This window comes from Hyposmocoma kahamanoa, unplaced genomic scaffold (genome assembly GCF_003589595.1).
Source record: "Hyposmocoma kahamanoa isolate Upper Pololo Valley unplaced genomic scaffold, ASM358959v1 263, whole genome shotgun sequence".
Classification (NCBI taxonomy): domain Eukaryota; kingdom Metazoa; phylum Arthropoda; class Insecta; order Lepidoptera; family Cosmopterigidae; genus Hyposmocoma; species Hyposmocoma kahamanoa.
This window is the reverse complement of record NW_020653766.1, coordinates 3,485,388-3,501,171: the sequence shown is the minus strand read 5'-3', so window position 1 is coordinate 3,501,171 and position 15,784 is coordinate 3,485,388.

The following is a 15,784-nucleotide window of genomic DNA, read 5'->3' as shown; positions in this document are numbered from 1 at the left end:
TAGGCTAAAACCAACACCTACAATTAGACGCGCTGGCAATTAAATTAAAATAATATTTTGTAGAGGCAATACTTTTTACTAAATAGTTAGTCCTCATCACCAAAAGATGGAGCTGTAAATAATGCTAAATAGAGATGGCATTATATTTTCATCTCGCTCTTTGTAGTTAATATTACCAGTAGACAAAAAATATTAAATTGTAGGGTAATTTGTATCTTATAATTTGAAGGGCCTACAACTTTTATCCAGTTTGTGTTAACGATTATGTTTAGGATTTTAGGTAGCGATTTCGCAATGTATATATTTATTACAATCAACCAAAAGACATCCACTGCTCGGTTCTCCTCTAGGGAGAGGGTTTGACCCACTAGTCCGTCACATTAGCCCAATGCGGGCAGGGGACTTAACACCTTTTTCGATATTCCTTCATCATTAGGATGCTACCAGATGCTGCAAGCGCGAAGTCGATATATACCAGTCCATGCAATCGAAAACGACTGCAAGCAGTCAACAATGACTGCAAGCCGTTTTGTGTATTTATTAATATCTAATATCGAAGCTCAGATGTTACTCGTAGCTTGTTACCGTATTCAGAACATTTATGATTCAAAATGCTGATCCTTACTTTTATTAGGGAAACAAACATGTCAATATCGAAATCACTATTTTAGATTGTAACTGATATCCTTGATTCGTTCCGAATTTGCGATCGAAAATATAAACATGGGTGCAATTATAAAAGAATATATTTATTTAAAGAATTGTGCAAATGTGAAATAACATCTGTCGAGAAAAGTTTCACCAACTGCGTTTTTATTAATTAAAATCACACGTAACCAAGTAATCGTTAACTTTTGCTGTTACTGAAAAAATCGAGTTGACTCATGTCAATTGTTGCTTTTGATTCTTGGACAAACGTTCACATCAACTGCAGCTTACACTTAAAATTGACTGCATGCAGTTGAAGTAACGACTGCACGCAGTAAGTCCAGTTATTAGTTAAAGTCATAGTTATAGGTGAAGCGTACGTCAAACTTGACGTTTAATATCTAAATTAAAATCCATGTAGCTTGTAATAAGAACGGTCCAAAGTATAAAACTTGACTGTCGTAACCGCAGCGGCGCAAATCAGTGTATCATGAAACAAATGCGTATATGAAAAAGTCTCTTGCATTTTCTGTAGATGTTGGTATTCTTGATGCGAGATATCGTAATACAGTAAGTCCCTCGGCATGCCACTTATGACTGTACGTAGCAAGGCTATAGGTACATTAAAAATAACAAACAACTAGTGTCGTTCGTAATAATTGTTGTCGCACGTTCCTTATTTTACTTTTAATAAACATAACTGGAAATGTAATAATACATAGTTGTGGCTACAGCGTATTTTAGTGTTCATTTCATTGCATTGCAATAATACGCCACATGAAACTTTATGGTGGCACTTCACATGGCTATTTTTATTCGCTATTGGGTGTTCGATGTACTTGTAAAAATATTTGACGTACAGACAAACATGCAAACACTGACAAATATAACCGTCTTTACATGCAGCCAAATAAGGAGTTAAAATAATAAATGTAACCATAGTGTGGACGGTTTACTTGACGGCATTTGCCTATTTGGCTCCTTTGATGTGCGTCGACAAGCGCGCGGTAGTGCGAGTTTGGTGCTTGCTCTATTTGTCGAATAGGCAGACAAGGCAAAGACTATGTCACACATGCTATCTACACATTGTGATAGTTTGGCAAATTTATCAAAAATGCAAATACAAATAACCATGTGAATTGTCACCATTAAAGGTGCTTTCTAATAATGTGTATGCAAAATGATTATTTAATTAATATTACGAAATTTTTAAATTTTCTGTCGACACGAATGATTTTATATTTAAGCGGTTGGTTCACTGGTTTACTTTCATTTCCGTTAAGGCCTTTCACCGTTTATGAAGATTCTTATTTATATTTTCTTTTTATTTGTATTGTATTATTTATAGTATTCCGTTGATTGTCCATGCCATCTACTCTCGACAACCTGGTTCAACGGTTTATACCTTGGTTTATATGTACTAGACTTGAAGGCCCTGATTACTATTCTCAGTAGGACCGATTTGGGAAATCATCTTTTCTAAATTGCTCCTTTTCTGGTTGTTCTAGGAAGTGCAGGGTACTCTCTAGTTTGAGACCAAGCAATAGATGTGGTTGTCATATACACTATTATTATTATTATGTGATTGATATGCAGGCGGGTAGATATCCGTCTGAAGCAATTTTGCACAACAGAATATTTTGTTCTCATTTTATCACTTTTATAGAGGGCGCTGCAGTTTTATGACATTTTCTAAGGAAATTCAATATAAGAAAATAACAACACCAAAGGAAGAGTTTTGGGTAAAAATAAAGAATTGGCAACTTCGTACCACATGAATTTTTCCGGATTTTTTCCCAAAGCATAGCAACACCGGGTTTCAAAAAATGACATTTTTTCGATTGGTGTGTGAGTGGAGCGATGTCTCTCGTTAAATAATAATGGATATAGAGCACGAAAATACTCTCATCTGATAGTGATTTCATCTGTAAAGTCGGGCAAATAAATTAACTGATTACATTCGGCAGACTGTCGATACAGTGCAGTTTATAGTGAGTTGTTGACAGAATTGAAGGCGAAAGGTGTTAAATGGCGAAAATACTGTATTTGTGTATTGTATCGTAGCCGTAAGAAATGGATCGTCGCTGTTCTCAGTCGGTTCGGACGCTTAATTTCGACGATTCGGACAGTGATTTGTCCAAAAATGGGCAGAGGAAGGACTTGTCTACGTCTGAGGCCCCGTCTTCTTTGAATCAGAGCGCCGACGGTAAGTGAAAACTTTGTTTATAAATCATTCACTATTTTGTTATGGTAGGCGATGTTTTCAAGGTTTATCTATGCTGTCAATGTACATAAGATTACGAAGGCGTCAATGAGCGGTCTCGGCCTATTGGCCAAGTGCAGGTGTGCCAAATATAGGCCGGTAAACTCGCGGCAATCATACTTAATTGATCTCACCTACTTCTGAAACTAGAGCGGCATAAAAAATCATATGAAAGCAAAACAGCAGAGCCATGTGGCAATTTTTATATTCACACGAGTGTACATCTTTGTTTTGCTTGCGATAATTATTTCAAAACATTGTTAGACAGTTGAAAAGTGTCCAAATGTTATTTCTTATAAGATTAAAATCGTATGGTGATAGAGTACACTATAGAAGAATAACTGAAAATGAAATACTTTTAAGCAAAACAGCTGATTGTTATACTCTACGAACATGCATATTTTCTTGGGATACCTGAGCCTAACTACTTAAATGCTTGGAGCCAAGGTACTCTATGTCCTATAGTAGTGTTTATCACAGTTTTCTGCCTTACACCAAGTATAAAAACTGTATCCAAATCTGCAAAATGAAAAGTCACTGGACATTGGTGGTGATCATCATATTTTCTATATTGTATATTTTTTACATTATGTCTAAGCAGAAAACTTGATGCTGGCAAAATTCTAAAAGGCCAATATCTAAAAACAAGAAAAATAATCAAAGTATTAATTTTTCATCACTCTTCAATAATAAGATTTAGGTTGATATTCAAAATTTGCTTTTTACTAGACTTGCGTAGTTCATGAACTGCAAACTATTAGGAATATATCCATACACTGACTGACATGAACTAGTTCGTCTTGCATGGTTTTAATAGTTCATTGATCTTTTTAGTTCAGTACGAACTTGGAACTGCCTGCAATAATAGTTCACCTGTCTTTTATACAGTAGGAATGGTGCGAGTGGGACAAATAGCGGTCTTTCACTACTTATAGTGCAAGTTCGAGTGGGATGCACGATTGAATGTTCCCAGCTCATTCTTAAGTCTCTAATATGTATCTACATTATATAGATATGTATTAGAGGCAAGCTTGCAAAAAAGTGATATTTTTTGGTAGGTAACTGTATGATAATAATAATATCAACCTATGTGTACGAGTCATTAACTTACAATTATATGGACGTCGGGTCCGCGCTAAAAAGTGTCCGCACTTGTAAGGCGCTAAAATCGTATACAGAGCGCGACACTCCGCTTTAGTCTTCATTTGTTCTACTGACAGCGCGATACTGCGATGACATTACAATTTAAATTTCGAATAGGTTGCCTTGGGACATTTTTTTCGTGGTTTTTGTATTAGACCCGTCGTCCATTTATTTGTAAGTCAATGGTACGAGTATATGAAATAGTTGTACCTAAATATTGATTTTTAAACACACCTTTTGAACTAAAATTCTTATTTTGTAAAAAAAAAGGATATTTAGTTAGTATGACAGTCTTTAAACTTGTAAAATATGAAGGAAAATGAAATAGTACCGATTCCATACAAATTGTATTTTTAAATATTTAGTACAGTGTAGTATTGACCTCATAATACTAGAAGTCCGTAGTAGTTCATGTGACTAAAATTACTAGTTTGGAGTGTTCATTCAATGTCCGAGCAAGGACAAGACAAACTAACTAACTTAGGTACTAAATGAACTAGAAGACTGACCTATTTCAGTTGACCGATTGAACTAACTAGAGTCGCTCCCGCTAAGGGCCAATCAGGCACAAGTCTACTATTTACAAGGTTTGAAACTGCAATAACACTCAAGGTTTATACAGCTTCTGTATACTTCGATGAGAAAAATTCCATAGCAGTGACCCGTTGAGCTCTTTCAGGTTGTCATGATTGAAATAAGTATTGTGAATGATAAATACGTACAAATATTTATTTACAAAATACAATTTGCCTCATAAATTAGTGTACTAGAGAACTCACTGGAGAAATAAATGTAGGCCATACAAATATTGTGCCTGGCCTGGGAATTGATCCCGGGACGTAGTACAATCAGTATGTTAACCATTGCCACAGAGTCGGTTATGGACAATAAGCATTTAAGATTTCTTATAAGAGCTGTTACAGTCTACACTCCCCAGGAATTGTAAATAGAAAAAAAAATATGTCCAATAAAAATTACTTCAAATCCGTATGTTTAACTAATTAATAGTTATTATATGAAACAAATTCTAATTATTTCGAATTCAAATTGTTTATTCATCTAATGTGATAAATAATTTATGAATGTTCTGTACACCTTAATGGGATGTGTATTAGTTATTTAAGTTTTTAGGAAAGCACAATACATATGTATTCTGTAGATGTATCTTATTAAATAAAATAAAATAACATTATATGGAACCAATTTAGGAAATTAAACTGTTTTAGCTATCGACAACTTCAGTTGCGCAACGATTTACATTGTGGATGCTGGATGCGGCGGTCCCGGGTTTGATTCCCGTCAGGACCAATTTGGGAAATGAACTTTTCTAACTTGATTGTGGTTTGAGACCAGACAGTGGATGTGGTTGCACATATCTAAAAAGAAAAAGGCACAAAGAGATTAAATAATTGTTTTATATGTGAAAATAGGATCCAGATATTTTTATATAATTATATTTAATTATGTACTTTAGTATCATTCAAAGTAATATTGTCGAATTTAAAAATTTAATGTGAGTTACACCACTTTTTCACTGATAGCCTCTGATAGTTTCTTTGCGCGGTTTGGCATACGTTTTCTTTCTAAAAACAATTAAAGTTCAAACATATTAAGTACTGTATTTAACACTGGCTAATTGCTGTGTTATTTTTAATAGTATTGCAAACATTACAACAATCTTTCCTATTTGTCAACAACTAATCATTAAATAACTTCCAAACTGTTTGTTATGAAGGAAACACGAAGCCTTTAAAGACAATTGATTTCGTGTTAAATGTTAAAAACAAGGGTGTTACATAATGGTACCACAATTTCGTTTAACTAAGGTAAACGGTAGTTTTATGGGGAATTTTCCGGAGAGTATATTAAAATTATCGTTTTCTGAGTTTAAAACTTACATTAAAGGTATTTTTATTGAAAATTGAAGAGTATGTGTTAAAGATGTATGGAAAGACAACATGAGACTAGATTCCACACAATTATGATTCAAAATGTATTCCATAGCATTTAAGTTTATTTGTAAAGAGCAATCCTTAGAGTTTCTTGCTTTCTTCTCAGAGAGGTCAGCATAGTGAAAGTAGTAGCTTAAAAAATGACGTTTTCAAGTGTAAAAATGTTACCTATGGAATAAATCATTATTTGACTTTGACAGGTGGGCTAACTTTTTCATTAGGGGCCAGAAAGAATAATAATTTTCACAGGGCGTCAGAATTTAAAGAATGCATTCTATTTTGAAATGTTTTTAATATTATTGTTTAGTATTTTGTTATTTAAATATAATGCTAACATATCGACGGCTTTCTAGAATAGTGGCCTATCTCAAAGCAAATGAATATCATTCATTCATTCATTCACTCAAAAGCGTCGAATCCATTAGAAAGATGGTTTAAAATAAACTGTCAATAAACGTCAATCATCGTACACCATCCCAATGCTGTCATGTAATTGATTTAATTCATAATAAAATTTTGAATCGATAATGTGTTATTTACTCCTACTTTAGACGGGACATTGTTGGGCCAGATTAAAGCTCTTGTTCCGTACCGTACTTCGACCACCAGTGGACTTGAGCGATTGTCCACTCTGTGTGTATCAATTTCTTGAAGCATATATTAAATTTTCTTGTCTATTCTGTTATCTATTTATTAGTGATATATGTCCTATCAGTTTTGGAATTTTATGATATTTTATGAATATTCTTACTCTATTGTCCTAAGTCTTTTTTTATTATACCAAGTGACGGGACGATTAAGTCGTGCGCCTGACAGTAAGCCTGTCCGTAACAGTAGCAGTGCCACTAAGAGCTTTAAAACACAAAAGATCTGCGGGGCACTTCCAATGCGGCCGTCACCCTGAGACATAAGTTGATAAGTCTCATGTGCCTGCAATTTCATCAGCACTCTTCAAGACCGGAACGGTCACATTACTGCTGGGCGGCAGAATTACGTAACGTGGCAGTACTTCCTTGGACGAACTCTTTCACAAGGAGCTAAATTGCTACGGTAAAATTTTTTTTTGTAACATTTTTACTATTTAAAAAATAAGTGTACTTTTGACTTCTATCTCACCTGATGCAAAGTGACTGAATGTCTATTCATTCTCGCTTTGAGGAAGGCCCAAGTTAGCGTTTAATTGTAATAATAGTAAGCCTATATAGTCTCACTGCTGGGCATAGTCCTCCTGTCATAATGAGAGCGGGCCAATGCGGATTGGGAACTGCACGCACGTTAAGGTCATGGTAAATTTCAAATCAAATTTCGCGCACTAATTCCGAAAAACTCAAGAGCTGCAAGCTTGGATTCAAAACCCACGACTCTCTGCTTTAGATGCTATAGATCAAACCATTTGGCTACCACAGCGTTTTTTAAATTTTAAGAGAAAGCACTTTAATAGATTTTAGGAGCAGTAGAGCTCCTTGTAGAAAACGTATGAAAAATCTGTAGATAGAAAAGCGTATGCTCTGATGTTCCGGACTCTTGTCTTCTAACTTATTTATATAATTTATGTATATTTACTTATAGCTTTTATATAATAATGTATACGTGTATCACAAGTGTATCGTAAATGTGTAGTGTGGTATAAAGCAGAGGATACACAGAGCAAGTACCATTTCCTTAGGTCTCAGCCGACGCTGAAACAGGAACGACTGAAAATCAGCGTCTGTCTCGCCCGAGATATACATACTGCTGAGGTGTATCCTTTTCTTCTTTTGCGCCACTATACACACTTACTAACTTGGAATCACGCAGCCATTTGTTGTTTTAGTGTTAAATCGAGCCCTCCTACGTCAAGTATCGTATATCGAAATTGCCAAGTTTACAGGGGAGCGTTTCAAAGTTGTCCGTTTTATTTGACAAAACCTCATTACTGACATAGAGTGATCATCTAACCGACATCTAGGATTTTACAATACTCTATGTGAGTAACGAGCTTTGCCGAATAAAACTGAGAAATGCTAAAGTCACGTATTATGCTCATTGCAGCGAATTGAGAACTTTAAAACGCTTCCCTGTAAACTTGGCAATTTCGACATACGATACTTTGCGTAGGAGGGGTCGAAATATTCGATTTAAGTGTGTACAGTGACTCAATGAATAAACGTTTTCCTTTCTTGTGAAAGAATTCGTCTAACCTAACCTATTTCTGCCGCCAAGTAGTAATGTGAGCATTACTGCGTTCCGGTTTTGAAGGGTGAGGGTGCTAGTGGAATTACAGGCACGGGATTTGGCAATTTGTCGTCGGGGATAGTGCAAATACGGGGAATGTAGTATGGTACGGACGACAAGTAAACACGAAGTACTTAAATATTTTCCCATTCATGTTAAGGAGTCGGTGCAACCTCAAATGGCTTTGGTTGGTTCCACATAACAGTGAAAGTGTTGAACCAATCGCTTTGGAAAAATATATAGTAAAATTGAGGATATGCACTGGTTACTAACTATACGATGTGAAAACACGATTACAAAAAATTTCACGATAGAAAAAAATCACAGACTTACCTCGAAATTTTACAAAAAACGCACTGCTGTTGCAACAGTGTTATAACTCGAAATATGTGAAATTCAAGATTATGCTGTGACGGTGTGACCTCCTTACACCGTCATCTCACCTCTTTGTATCGCCTCTCTCCGCTTATATCCTATTGTATCCGCTTGTATCCTATCATTTTTTTTATTTTTTACATGTATTTAAATTTAATACATATAAAAAATTAATACAGTGAATAGAGACATCTCTCGCCAGGACTGGTAGCTGTAAAGGTACTAACTGGGTGATAAATCTGTCAAAGATTTCTCATAGATGGCGCTACGACTAAAAAGTCGTTGAAAGACCAAATGTATTTAAATTTTAAATTTGAGTGGTTCCATCTTCCTTCACTTTCTCATTTTGTTTTCGTACCACGGTCACTCCCAGCTCGATCGCCACAACAGTCGGAGCTGTTAACAAGCTAATCATGTGTAATAATTTATAAGTCTACAGCCTTCATGTATCTATTTCTGTAATTCAGTTTCACGGCCCATTTAGGGGTAAGTGCATTAATAATAAAGTGTAGGGAGTGTTTTATACTGTTATACCTGTTTTTTTACATTTACCTTTATATTGTTACAGCCTTTCTTTAAACTTTACTTCTTTAATAAATTTTTTGGACCGGAAGTTTCCCATTTCATTGTCGTGAACCTGTTCACGGCTAGTTAGGGTTACAATCCTTTCAATACTAACTGCTGAACGTAAAATTTGATTCTCTACACGTCAATAAAACCGTCGTTAGGATATTTGTAAGAAACAATTAAAATATAACATCTACTTAAGGGCCATTCCAAAGTGACGGGTGGGACATTTTTCTTCGTTTTTTCTTGAACTTTATGTAATTTCTCCCTAACCATTGGTTAATTAGACTTAAAATGAAAATATCATGAAGCCAGATATGCAATTCAACTGGGACTATTTATTTACATAAGTTTAGGACATTACTTCTACTCAAAACTTTTAATTTTCTGAGTGTGACACGTGGGACACTCACAACACCCGCCTGTTTGAGTTGATGGCTTCGTTGCCAAGACAAACAATTAATATTTTGTTCAGCAAGTTTTTCACATGAGATAACTTGATTGTTAAAATTCTAATTTATATATACACTTAATTAATAACTTTGATAAATTTTACGGAAATTAATATGTTAAGTTGTGATGGGTGGGACATGATTTTGTGACGGGTGGGACGAGTTACAATTGAATATGTGATCCATCGTTAGTAAGAAAAATATTTTATAATATTTGTCTTATTAAGACATTTTAGCATAAAAAAAAACAGAATTAAAGGACCAATAAAGTAATCCTATTATTTTTCTTGCAGCACTATCTATGACGACATGAAATCAAAATCACGCGCGTAAAATGCGTTAATAAATTTGTAAAATCCTGCCGCATCCTTGAATATATCATATCAAAATATATCGAATTTTAGAAGTTTTGCTCGAATATACTCGTATAGTTAAAACTATAGTGAAGACAGACTTTTCATGAATTTCCTGATACTAAAAATCATCAGAAAAAATGTTGTCACTTTTTATTTATCTTTTTTTATGTGTTATAATGTCTTAATGAGAAGAATTATAAAAAATTTGCTTACAAATGATGGATCTACTTACAACATAGTATTTTTTTAATTCTATGTATTAAAATGAAACTTGTCCCACCTGTCACAAAATGGTGTCCCAATCGTCACAATTTAACACATCAAATGTTAAACTCCGAAATTAAAGCAACTGTAACATCTAGTAAACATTGTAAAAACTCGAATCCATGAAAATACAAACATTTATTCAAAGTAAAAACGTTTAGAAGTGTGTCCCACATCCGCGCGTGTAGTATTGGCACACCCCGGGCACTCCATACAACGGTCGAAAATTATTCACCTACTACTACTACTACATAAAGCAAGGCGCTATCTGCACAGGCGCGAATGTGTGCGTGAAGTGGCAGGGTTGGAACCAACCATCACTTACTCATATTATTACGTTACGTGGCCAGAGTGGCAACATAGCGAAAATTCTAACGCAACTCTGCTATCTATAATTCTATTATAGAATCCTAATATTCACACATGTTCATTACGTATTTATATCGATTTAATATTATGTTTTTTATTAATTCACTAACTAGAATAATATTGAAGATTTATTTAAAAAATATATTAAAAGCACTTAAAATGTTATATTTAGGGCAGGTACCTTTAACTAAGGCAACCAAAGTATTTGAAATTGCGTGTCCAACTTTACCATTACCTAGTTAATAACTAGGTATATTCATTATGTAATATTAATCGGCAATACAAATTGAAAATTCTAGAACCCTAGTCTAGCTCACGAAGTTATGGCGTCTTATTATATGGATATAATAAATCTGTATTATTACTCTGCACTAAAGAAAACAATAACTGAATGAGGCTCAGACATAAGTTTTTTTACTTACTTCGTTTCATCTTTCAAAAAACGGAAGAAACTCCTCTCTTTATCCCGTTTAGATGATTATAAGCAGTCGTACACAGCACAATTCACGACCATTATAAATAGTAACGTAAAATGATGTTATATATTAACGTACAAATCTCGTAATGAATAAATGAAAACTATATTCAAATATCAAAGCCGTCTTAGCGCGAAATCGTCTCGCCGACAGCCTAGTTCTCGTTCAGTCAATGTAACCGTCAATGTGCGGGGCGTGGTGCGATATCTAAAGCTAGGGAGGGGCGGAGAGTGTCCGATCTCATTACTTATTTGTTCTCTGGTATTGGTAAAAGACGCGTATCTGCGCCAAACCTAATAGGATAGGGATTTAACGTTATTACTTTGTTATTTAAGTGACTACGACTTTCATTAATTTATACAATACAATACAAAAATTCTTTATTGTACACCAAAAAAGGAAACAAATACAATACAATTAAATTAAAAATAAGCGGTGGTACAATGGGCGGTCTTATCGCTTTAAGCGATTTCTGCCAGACAACCTTTGGATGGAAGTAATTATATAATTCACAGGAAAAAGACGGCGGTGTATGAAGAATTACTAATCAACAGATAAAAATTGATAAATAAATGCAAATATACATATATTTGTAAATAAATAATAAAACCAATACATATATATGAATATCGTAAACTACTATATGTATATTCTTATACTTATAAATATAAAAAAAAAATCTAAAACGTAATTTCAAAACATAAAAATACCTAAGCAGTCCAGGTCACACTAAATTAAGGTAGTGTACTTTTACCATATTTTTGAATATATTCAATGATTTCGCTTGTTGAATAGACAAAGGTAAAGCGTTCCACAATTTTACAAATTTATGTTGTCTACGGACTGATAACATTTACGCGGATTTAATTTGGCCACTAAATTACCGAAATGTAAACTCATAATCAAATTCTAGTTACGCGTAATTGCATTGTCTCAAGGTAACGAGTGCTGTGGCAGTGTCTCTCAGGACTTTGTGATTTAAAGCTCTTCAAGTGCCACTGCAACTCTGCCATCCTTATCATAAGTAACGTAATCGCATTGTTAACGAAATAGAGATATTGACATGTCTGGGATTAGCGAAACAAGTTCTGCAGCCCCATCTAATCGGTTTTTTGTTATCTTAATTAGTTTCAGTTTTATTGTTAAGTGAAATCAGCGTAATTGACTTTTTTAGGTGACAATAAAGCTTTAGGTGCTAATATATCGAAAGTTCCGAAATGCGAATGTGTTAATTATGCCAAGCAGGGCAGACTGTTATGGACAGTCGTATATTTTGTTCTTTTCGTGACTTGGTACTCGCCAAACTATAGTACATGTATAAAGGATCCGAATAGACTGGTTTATAATAATGTACCTAGACTGTTGTACTATAAAAATCAATGCAATAGTATGTGTGTCCAAATATCTAATGCTCTGACAAACAACATTAAAATATTGCCAAATAGTTTGTTTAAAAATAGATTGAATGCATGGCTTAATAATTACTACTGATATTATAATATTATTTAATTGTTTGTCTTTCATAATTTTTGCTATTATTTGAATTGACTATGTACTGAAATATAATTAGAACTTTAAGGATGTTACGTGCATGTCTAGTGACATTATTTGCAATCTAATATTAATTAATTGTAATCCAATCACTGTAAGCATTGACTTACAATTATATGGACGTCGGGTCCGCGCTAAAGTGTCCGAACTTATAGGGCGTTAAAATCGTATACAGAGCGTCATTCACGCTTTAGTCTTCGTTTGTTCGACTGACAGCGAAGCAAGCAAAATTTGACAGTACTGCGACGACATTACAATTTAAATTCAACGTTTTAGCTTTTTCATATTCCTTTACATGTCACTACGTTTAAATAGGTTGACTTGGGGCATTTTTTTCGTGGTTTTTGTATTAGACCCGTCGTCCATTTATTTGTAAGTCAATGACTGTAAGTATAATTTTGCATACCAGATGTGGTAAAATATAAGCTATATCTCTCTACTGTGTTCCATTACATTTTCACCATATTTTATGCAAATGAATTTTCATTTCAAACATGATATATGAAAAACAAATTGTTACTGAATACACAACCCAAAGGTTAAGTGTATCTAGCGTTTATTTATCACCTGTACATTTATTATCACATATGGGTTTTCAATGAGCACACTGATAACAACTGATTGAATTCATTGATTGACAAGTATTGATAATGCCATGTTATGTCTATTAATAAAATTTCTAAGTTAAATTCGCTGTTAATGCATTCTTCTTCTTTTGACTGTTATGACCCCATCGAAGTAATCGATAATTTCGCCTATATCAAGTTGAAGAACACACGCGTTTTTACTCAAAAATTCACTTGTGAATTTCGACAGAATTCACTGAGAGGAGATTCTACAAATGTACAACGACAGAGAACCTACACAGACTTACAGAAACAATTTTTTTTAAATAAATTTACGCAGCACGTGCACAACGGGAGAATGGACTAACGTTAGGGGGAAGTTGGTATGAACGGGACGGGGGATTTTAGGTGGGAGGATATCAAACAGAGGAGAGACGATACGAGTACAGTAAAAAAACAGGTGCTCGACGGAACCTTCTGCCAAACCACATTCGCACAGGTAGTAGTCTCGAACACGAGTCTTAATAATAATTTATTGTACATAAAAATAGAACATATTACACGGATTATTGTTAAACAGGCTTCGTACAACAGTGTCTAAATAGGTGGCGATACAGTCCACACCTGAACTAGGTGGTAACCTGTATCTCGAGGGTTAGAGTTACTCGACGTACAATGTCATCCAAAATGTGAAACGGACAGTGTAACAGTTCCTACTTAAACAAAATAAAATTTAAGTGAATAACATTGACTTACAAATAAATGGACGACGGGTCTAATACAAAAACCGCGAAAAAAATGTCCCAAGTCAACCTATTTAAACGTAGTGACATGTAAAGGAATATGAAAAAGCTAAACCGTTGAATTTAAATTGTAATGTCATCGCAGTACTGTCTAATTTTGCTTGCTTCGCTGTCAGTCGAACAAACGAAGACTAAAGCGGGAATGACGCTCTGTTTACGATTTTAACGCCCTATAAGTTCGGACACTTTTCAGCGCGGACCCGACGTCCATATAATTGTAAGTCAATGGTTTGGGTACCTCATGAAAAAAACTGATTCACCAAATTGTGAATCTTGCAATAAAATTGAAGACGTTCAACACTTGTTGGCGGAATGTACCAAGAACGAAGGCCAGCGACACCTATTGTTGACTACATTACAACTAAACCGCTCCAACATTAGTTTTTTTCAAGAAATACTGTCAGAACCCTTATCCAATTACACGAAAATGTTGTGTGACATGGTAAATCATCGTTAGTTGTACGTGTAATAACTGTAATAAAATTTAGAACTGTATTAAAAAAAAAAAAAAAATGTGTAACAAATAGAATAAGGCTATGATAGGACTGGCATGTTCTCTAGAATAAAAGTCCTGAAACTAAATAAAGATTAAAAAAAAAAAAAAGTCAATGGTGAAAAACAATAATTAGACCTGTATAACAAATTAAAAGAAAAAACTAAATGGATTAAATTAATTAAAAAAAATTAAATTAAATGATCGAAAAACAGTTGCAGTAAGAACAAAAATTTTAACGCGCATAAAACGACGAAATATTAGCCAAGAACACAGGATATGTGAGTTATGCGAAAGCGAATAATTGCGGAGGTAATATTTTTCGGAATCGATTTCCTAGTAAAGAACCAAGGTTAACTGACAAATTGATTTTATGTCAACATAAATACGAGCTGTAATTGTGATGGCCATTTATTACCAGATAGTCCATTACTTCGAAGTGATAAATCACAAAGAAGTAACACGTAAGTATGAATTATACAGTTTTTATGACACTTCGTCGCTGCATCCAGCACTTGATTTATCATTGACCTTGGTGGCGTGATGTTTAGACTTAGTTTGAGATCAGGTAACTGGTGTGGTTGTCTTTGTTTTTTATTACTTTATACCAGGTGGTAACATAAATTATAGTAGTTTATGAGACTGTTACATAATGTAAGGCACTAAAACACGAGAGAGGGTTTATGAAAACGAACCGACAAGCGAGTTTCATAAAAACGTCTCACGAGTGTTTTAAGGCCTAATTATGTACAGTTACATACACTGCTTTATCTATACACATATTATAAGCTCTCTGTGATGTGTTCAGGATCTGCATGTTACGACTGGCGAAATGGCGGCAAATAAAAACTTTTCTCACGCATGCCACACCACCGTAGTTTTTATTTTTAATTCATAGACAAACTAGAATCGGCCCCAACTATCATATCGTTCGATATCAAGTAACGTGTGAAAATGTCAAAATTTTTTGCTATTGACATTTCATTTCCAATAAAAATTCATCTCGACTGATATTAGAATTGAGGTCCAATCAAATTGTTTTGTTTTTCAGAGATATTCGAAATTTGAATGTAATATAACATCGAATTCGATGTTATTAAGAAACAATAATAACATTTTCACAGATAAGAAATTTGTTCTAACAAAACAGCTTACCTTTATGCTGGTCGTAATTTGCGGTTTTTGAACACATTATAGGGAGTTTATGATATGTATGTAAATAAAAATCATTATCCTGTAAGGGCACAGCATATGAAAAAAATCTGAATAAATAAAATAAATAAATATTAGAT